We start from the raw sequence: 7,930 nt of genomic DNA on the forward strand, positions 1-7,930 counted from the left end.
AAGGAAACTATTGGGTATACCTTCTATCTTAGATCCGAAGGTAAAACCTTTGTTGCCAAGAACGGATCCTTTCTAGAGAAAGAGTTTCTCTCGAAAGAAGTAAGTGGGAGGAAGGTAGAACTTGATGAGGTAATTACACCCCCTCTCGAACAGGAAAGTAGCGCAACGCAAGAAGTTGTTCCTGTGGTGCCTACACCGACTGAAGAGGAAGTTAATGATGATGATCATGAAGCTTCGGATCAAGTTACTACTGAACCGCGAAGGTCCACAAGGGTACGCTCCGCACCAGAGTGGTACGGCAACCCTGTGATGGAAATCATGTTGTTAGACAACGGTGAACCTTCGAACTATGAAGAAGCAATGGCGGGCCTAGATTCCAACAAATGGCTTGAAGCCATGAAATCCGAGATAGGATCCATGTATGAGAACAAAGTATGGACTTTGGTGGACTTGCCCGATGACCGGCGAGCCATAGAAAATAAATGGATCTTCAAGAAGAAGACTGATGCAAGCGGTAATGTAACCGTTTACAAAGCTCGACTTGTCGCAAAGGGTTTTCGACAAATTCAAGGAATTGACTACGAAGAGACTTTCTCTCCCGTAGCGAAGCTGAAATCAGTCCGAATCATGTTAGCAATTGCCGCCTTTTATGATTATGAAATTTGGCAAATGGACGTCAAAACAGCGTTCCTTAACGGGAATCTTAAGGAAGAGTTGTATATGATGCAACCAGAAGGTTTTGTCGATCCTAAAGGTGCTAACAAAGTATGCAAGCTCCAGCGCTCCATCTATGGGCTGGTGCAAGCATCTCGGAGTTGGAACATTCGCTTTAATGAGGTGATCAAAGCGTTTGGGTTCATACAGGTTTACGGAGAAGCCTGTTTGTACAAGAAAGTGAGTGGGAGCTCTGTAGCTTTCCTCGTACTATATGTGGATGACATATTATTGATGGGGAATGATATAGAGATGTTGGAGAGCATAAAGGCCTATTTGAACAAGAGTTTTTCAATGAAGGACCTTGGAGAAGCTGCATACATATTAGGCATCAAGATCTATAGAGATAGATCGAGACGCCTCATAGGTCTTTCGCAAAGTACATACCTTGACAAGATATTGAAGAAGTTCAATATGGAAAACTCAAAGAAAGGGTTCTTGCCAGTTTTGCAAGGTATGAGATTGAGTAAGACTCAGTCGCCGACCACGGCAGCAGATAGAGAGAAGATGAGTTCTGTCCCCTACGCTTCAGCCGTGGGCTCTCTAATGTATGCCATGCTGTGTACCAGACCTGATATAAACCTTGTGATAAGCTTGGTAGGGAGGTACCAAAGTAATCCCGGTGCGGAACACTGGACAGCGGTCAAGAATATCCTTAAGTACCTGAAAAGGACTAAGGAAATGTTTCTCGTTTATGGAGGTGACGAAGAGCTCATCGTAAAGGGTTACGTCGATGCTAGCTTCGACACAAATCCGGATGACTCTAAGTCACAAACCGGATACGCATATGTGTTGAATGGTGGGGCAGTGAGCTAGTGCAGCAGCAAGCAAGAAGTCGTGGCAGCATCTACATGTGAAGCAGAGTACATAGCTGCTTCAGAAGCGGCTCATGAAGGAATTTGGATGAAGGAGCTCATCACCGACCTTGGAGTGGTTCCAAGCGCGTCGGGTCCTATGACACTCTTCTGTGATAACACTCGAGCCATTGCCATAGCCAAGGAGCCCAGGTTTCACCGGAAGACGAAGCACATCAAGCGCCGCTACAACTCCATCTAGGACCATGTCCAGAGTGGAGTGATAGATATTTGTAAAGTACACACGGATCTGAATATTGCAGACCCGTTGACTAGACCTCTTCCACGAGCAAAACATGATCAGCACCATAATGCTATGGGCGTTCGATACATCACAATGTAACTAGATTATTGACTCTAGTGCAAGTGGGAGACTGTTGGAAATATGCCCTAGAGGCAATAATAAAATGGTTATTGTCATATTTCCTTGTTCATGATAATCGTCTATCGTTCATGCTATAATTGTATTAACAGGAAACAGTAATACATGTGTGAATGAATAGATCACAATGTGTCCCTAGCAAGCCTCTAGTTGGCTAGCTCGTTAGTCAATAGATGATCATGGTTTCCTGATCATGGACATTGGATGTCATTGATAACGAGATCACATCATTGGGAGAATGATGTGGTGGACAAGACCCAATCCTAAGCCTAGCACTAGATCGTATTGTTCGTATGCTAATGCTTTTCTAATGTCAAGTATCTTTTCCTTCGACCGTGAGATTGTGCAACTCCCGGATACCGTAGGAGTGCTTTGGGTGTATCAAACGTCACAACGTAACTGGGTGACTATAAAGGTGCACTACGGGTACCTCCGAAAGTGTCTGTTGGGTTGGCACGAATCGAGATCGGGATTTGTCACTCCGTGTGACGGAGAGGTATCTCTGGGCCCACTTGGTAGAACATCATCATGAGCTCAATGTGACTAAGGAGTTAGTCACACGATGACGTGCTACGGAATGAGTAAAGAGACTTACCGGTAACGAGATTGAACAAGGTATAGGTATACCGACGATCGAATCTCGGGCAAGTTCTATACCGACAGACAAAGGGAATTGTATACGGGATTGATTGAATCCTTGACATCGTGGTTCATCCGATGAGATCATCGTGGAGCTAGTGGGAGCCACCATGGGTATCCAGACCCCGCTGATGGTTATTGGCCAGAGAGGTGTCTCGGTCATCTCTGCCTGTCTCCCGAACCCGTAGGGTCTACACACTTAAGGTTCGATTACGCTAGGGTTATAGGGAATTGTTATACGAGATTACCGAAAGTTGTTCGGAGTCCCGGATGAGATCTCGGACGTCACAAGGAGCTCCGGAATGGTCCGGTGGTAAAGATTGATATATAGGACGGATGGTTTCGGACACCGGAAGTGTTTCGGGCATCACCGGTAACGTACCGGGACCACCGAAGGGGGGGTGACGACCCCGGGAGGCTAGATGGGCTAAGTGGGGAAGGGAACCAGCCCCTAAGTGGGCTGGTGCGCCCCCCACCCAGCCCATGTGCACCAGAAAAAAGGGGAAGGGGGGGGAACCCTAACTAAGGTGGGCCTTAGGCCCACCAGAGGGGTGCGCCACCCCTCCTCCTTGCCCTGGCCGCCACTCCCCCCATCTGGGAGAGCTGCCGCACCCCCTAGGGTGGGAACCCTAGGGGTGGCACCCCCTCTCCCCTTCCCCTATATATAGTGGGCACTTTTGGCCTTTGGAGCACACGGTTTTCCCTCTCCCTCGGCGCAGCCCTGCACTTCTTCCTCCTCCTCTCTGTCGGCGCTTGGCGAAGCCCTGCCGGGAGACCTCGTCTCTCCACCAACACCACGCCGTCGTGTTGCTGGTCTTCTTCCCCAACCTCTCCCTCCTCCTTGCTGGATCAAGGTGCGGGAGACGTCACCGGGCTGCACGTGTGTTGAACGCGGAGGTGCCGTTGTTCGGCACTAGATCGGAATCGCTGCGAGGACGACTCCATCAACCGCGTTCTAGCAACGCTTCCGCTTAGAGATCTTCAAAGGTACGAAGATGCTCTTTCCCCTCTCTCGTTGCTGGTCTCTCCATAGGAAGATCTGAACATGCGTAGGAAAATTTTGAATTTATGCTACGTAACCCAACAGAAAATTGATAGTATCCGGCGGGCGTTTCTTTGGTCTGGTTCTGACAAGGTTTCGGGGGTAAAGTGCAAGGTAAACTGGGAGATGGTGTGCAAGCCCAAACGGTAAGGCGGCCGGGGTATTCTCTACCTCGAGAAATTTTCTTCGTTGCTCCCGCCTCCGCTGGCTTTGGTATGGATAGGCAGACCCCCCACCCCCCGAAAACGTGGCTTGACCTAGAATCCCCATGCACCACCGTGGATCATGATTTGTTTACTGCTGCCACAAGAGTGACTGTTGGGGATTGAAACACAACCAAGTTTTGAGAATCTCCATGGTTGGAGGGGTTCCGACCGATGGATATTGCCCCCAAGATTTTTGAGATCTCACGCGAGAAATTTTGTTTGGTGAGAATGGCGTTGACGGACAACAATTGGATTATCCAAATTAATACTCAGCATGGCATCTCTCTCACACACGTGCAGGAAGTGGTTATGCTCTGGGAAAGGCTCTCCGACATCACCGTCACGGATGTGGTTCACAATTTAATCACGTGGAAGCTCTCTTTTGATGGCGTGTACTCCACGTCTTCGGTTTACAAGGCGCAATTTGAGGGTCTTGCCATCTCGACCACTCTGACAACCGTGTGGAAGGGTTGGGAACCCCCAAAGTGCAAGTTCTTCGCTTGGTTGGTCTTACAAAACATGATATGGACTGCTGATAGACTAAGTCGCCATGGATGGCCAAACTATGGTCTTTGCCCTCTTTGCAAACATGCTTTTGAGTCCGATGTGCATCTTCTCGCCCAATGCCGCTTCACGACCCGTATTTGGATTGAGATCGCCAACTAGCTCGGCCTCCGTGATTTCTCTACTTTGGCATAGGCAAATTCCACCTCGGTGAGAGATTGGTGGACCTATACATTGAATAATACAAGACCACACGGGAAGGCTCTCACGTCGTTGATGATGTTGGTATCTTGGGAGATTTGGAAGGAACGCAACGCAAGAGTTTTCCGCAACACCACCACACCCACCATGGTGATTGTCGGGAAAATCACGGAGGAGGCCCATCTTTGGACGTTAGCGGGCGCAATATACTTAAGTAATATAATGCCGCAAGGGTAGTTGTTTTGTTCGCCGCGTTGCAGGCTTATGTCTAAACTTTCTCCCTTAATTAATGAATATGGAAAATATTTTGCCTTGTTTTAAAAAAAAACATTGTTGCAGAGGCTGGAGGTTTTAACATCCTTTTTAAAAAGAAAAGGAGAATGTTTGCCTGAGCAATTATGATGATGCAAATTATAGTTGTAGAAGAAAAGGAAACATGTGCACTACAGAATCATTACAGTGGACCAAATTATAATGATGCAGATTAATAAAAAAACAATATCATACGAATACAACAAATTAATGGTGCAAACTACTACAAGCTAAAGGTCACTAGATCTACTTACTATAAGCATACACATTTGTCTTGTCATAGACGTAGACATGCATGTGATAGGATTCCTGAAACACTTACGATTTTTGAAGAGGCAAGCACAATACAATATGAAAAAAACATATGACTATTGTAGTACCATCTGAATACGAAAAGCTGAGTAGTACATGATTGTAAGGATGTTCGATTACTCATAGGACGGAGACTAGGAACTGCACCAACTGGTTTTGGACTTGCTTAAGCAAATGTTAGCGTCTGCTCCCTAGAAAAATTAAGATACTCGACAATTGTCCCTTAGGAAATGGTTCTTGATCCAAGTTTAAGGCCAGTTTCGAGCTACAGCGTCCATTCATATGGTCGAAGTAGAGGTGTACCTTTTCTCTGAATCAGCATCTAGCCCGTTAAAGAAATGTGCAGAATTATTTTGTACTATCATAATCACATGCACAATCCTATGGCCTCCCTCAACTCAACATTTTTAGCTGCACACATCTTTTTTTAATCTCCAGTGTCAGCTCTGCAATCTGCATATGACAAAGCATGATTGGCTTTCCCTACGAAAAAGAAAAAGAAAAGGCATGATTGGCCTCTTCTCCCTGCCCGTTTACGTGCCACAGCTAATTTACAGCAATTTTGTACCCCATTTAGTATACTGATGATCATCTAGTTTAAAATTCAACTCAACCGACGGTTGCAGTGGCGATTTCCAAGTGGGACTGTAACAGGCCACAATCTTGAAGATTTGGTAGATATCAGCTATCATGGAGATCACTAGTCTGTCTATGTATCTATCTCTTTGCTACCTCTTTACATGATGCTGTGATTCTTACGTACGGGCAAGAGGCCGTGGGCGGGAGTTTCCTGGGGAAGAAAAGAAGGCAGGCAGCGAGTCAAGAGACCTTTGGCATGATCGCGTCTACCGGCCCTTGATTGCCAAGCAAAGTGTCACATTGCAATCCCCCAAAGTAACTCAATCAACGGACTGGCAGCGACGTTTGGATTTCGTCTGGAAACTGGCAACGGGCTGATCGGAACAGTCTCATTTCGGCGCCCTTCTCTACTACGCAGGGTGAGTGTCGTCGTCACAACCTAGCTGGTACGTATCTGATACCACCCACGGGCCCGGGAGCGGGAGCGGGAGCGGCAACGAGGTAAGGAACAACCGGCACGTATCTAAGACTGTCAGGTACGCGCAGGGCAGCTACTGGTTAGGGCGCGAGGGGTCGTCGAGAGGATTGGGGGCGCAGCCTGCCGAGCGCGACGGCCCTTGGGGAATTTCTTTACGCACGCGGACGGGCGAGGCGGCGTGGCGTGCGTGATCCGGAAGGTCGCAAGTTGCAACGACCCGCGTGGCAAAGCCAATCCCTGGTGCGCTGGGAGTAGCGACCTGGGCGGGTGTCTGGCCGTGGGGGAGCAGTGCGGCAGTGGGGCGGCGGAAGGTCCACCGCCCCTCTCCCGCCTCGGAGCATTTTGCATTAGGCAGGAAGGATTCATCGTCGTCGTGTGCCAGTAGGAGTCGTGCATAGTGTCGCCACTCGCAGCCCGGACCTCGGCGAGTCGTGGGTTGAACGCACACGCCCCCTACGGAGGATTTTTTGTTTTTGAGACAAACGAGGAAAAATCGACAAAATTGATTCCTAAAACGAAACAAATTCATAAATACACTATGTTTTAAAAAAATTCATTTGGCTTACCTTTTGTGTGGCCCCGACAGTCGGGCGTTAGAGTACACTATGTAGCGCCTAAGCGTTACAGTCCTGTCCAGCATGGCACCCGAGGCCACACTCTTGGTTGTGTGGCGCCTAAGAAAAAGAAGTCACACTATATTATGCAGCGTCTAATTGAAAGGAGCCACACTATCTTATATTAAAACTGATGTAAATTTTAATCTGTATATCCGATGAAAATGTGCCTTATATGAATATTGTTTATTTTTCTGTGTTCTAGGCAATGGTGTCATTTTTAGCTATATTAGAATAATTTTTTTGATGATAATTCTGTTACAAAAATGAGAAAGAGCATATCAACGCCGATTTTTGTGAGAAATGGAGTCTTTCCTCTCTCTCATCATGCTACTAAAACAAGAAAATAATTGAACCAAGTTTTAAATGATGACATTTATCACAAAGGCAGAAGCGTGTAAGAGCAAGTACAATAAGTTACAGTCAGCAGGCTGTAAGGATTAAAATATTATATTTTTAGTGAGTTGGATGAGAGAGAAGAGGAGAGAGAAGGGAAGCGGGCTCTTCGTGAAGAGCCAGCTCTAGCACGTGTTCCTAGGTGCTTTGTAAGAATGAAAGGTGGGTCATATATGATAAAAGTACTACTCTTTCATAGCTAACTATTGTACAAGCTAGCTATAAGATAGGCTACAAGACTGCTTATAGCCAGCAGTTGGCTATACTATTAACCATGCTCTAACTGGCAAAGGAAATTCAGTTCTAATGTGTTGTTTCACTAGTCAATTGCAACCTCGTAACATTACATACAGAGAAGTAAACTTCGAGACCATGACGAGAGTTGTTTAACTAAAAAAGAAAAGTTACAGCCATGTCTAATATATTTATGTGCAGAACTGCACACGACGTTAGAAATTATCATGTTTAAGCATTGGCGGTTCAAAGTAAGGCACTGAATTTAGCAGCTATGATAGTAGTTAAATTTACACGACTGTGGTCCCGGATGCCATGCTGACCGGAAATGTAACGGTCATATGCTTGGTGCTACATAGTGTACTGTGATGTCCGGCTGTCGGGCGCCACATAAAACAGTCAGCTCAGTGATTTTTTTTAAAGCAATCCAGTTTATGAATTTGTTTCGTCCAGGTGAAGGACT

Source organism: Hordeum vulgare, chromosome 6H (assembly GCF_904849725.1).
Source record: "Hordeum vulgare subsp. vulgare chromosome 6H, MorexV3_pseudomolecules_assembly, whole genome shotgun sequence".
Classification (NCBI taxonomy): domain Eukaryota; kingdom Viridiplantae; phylum Streptophyta; class Magnoliopsida; order Poales; family Poaceae; genus Hordeum; species Hordeum vulgare.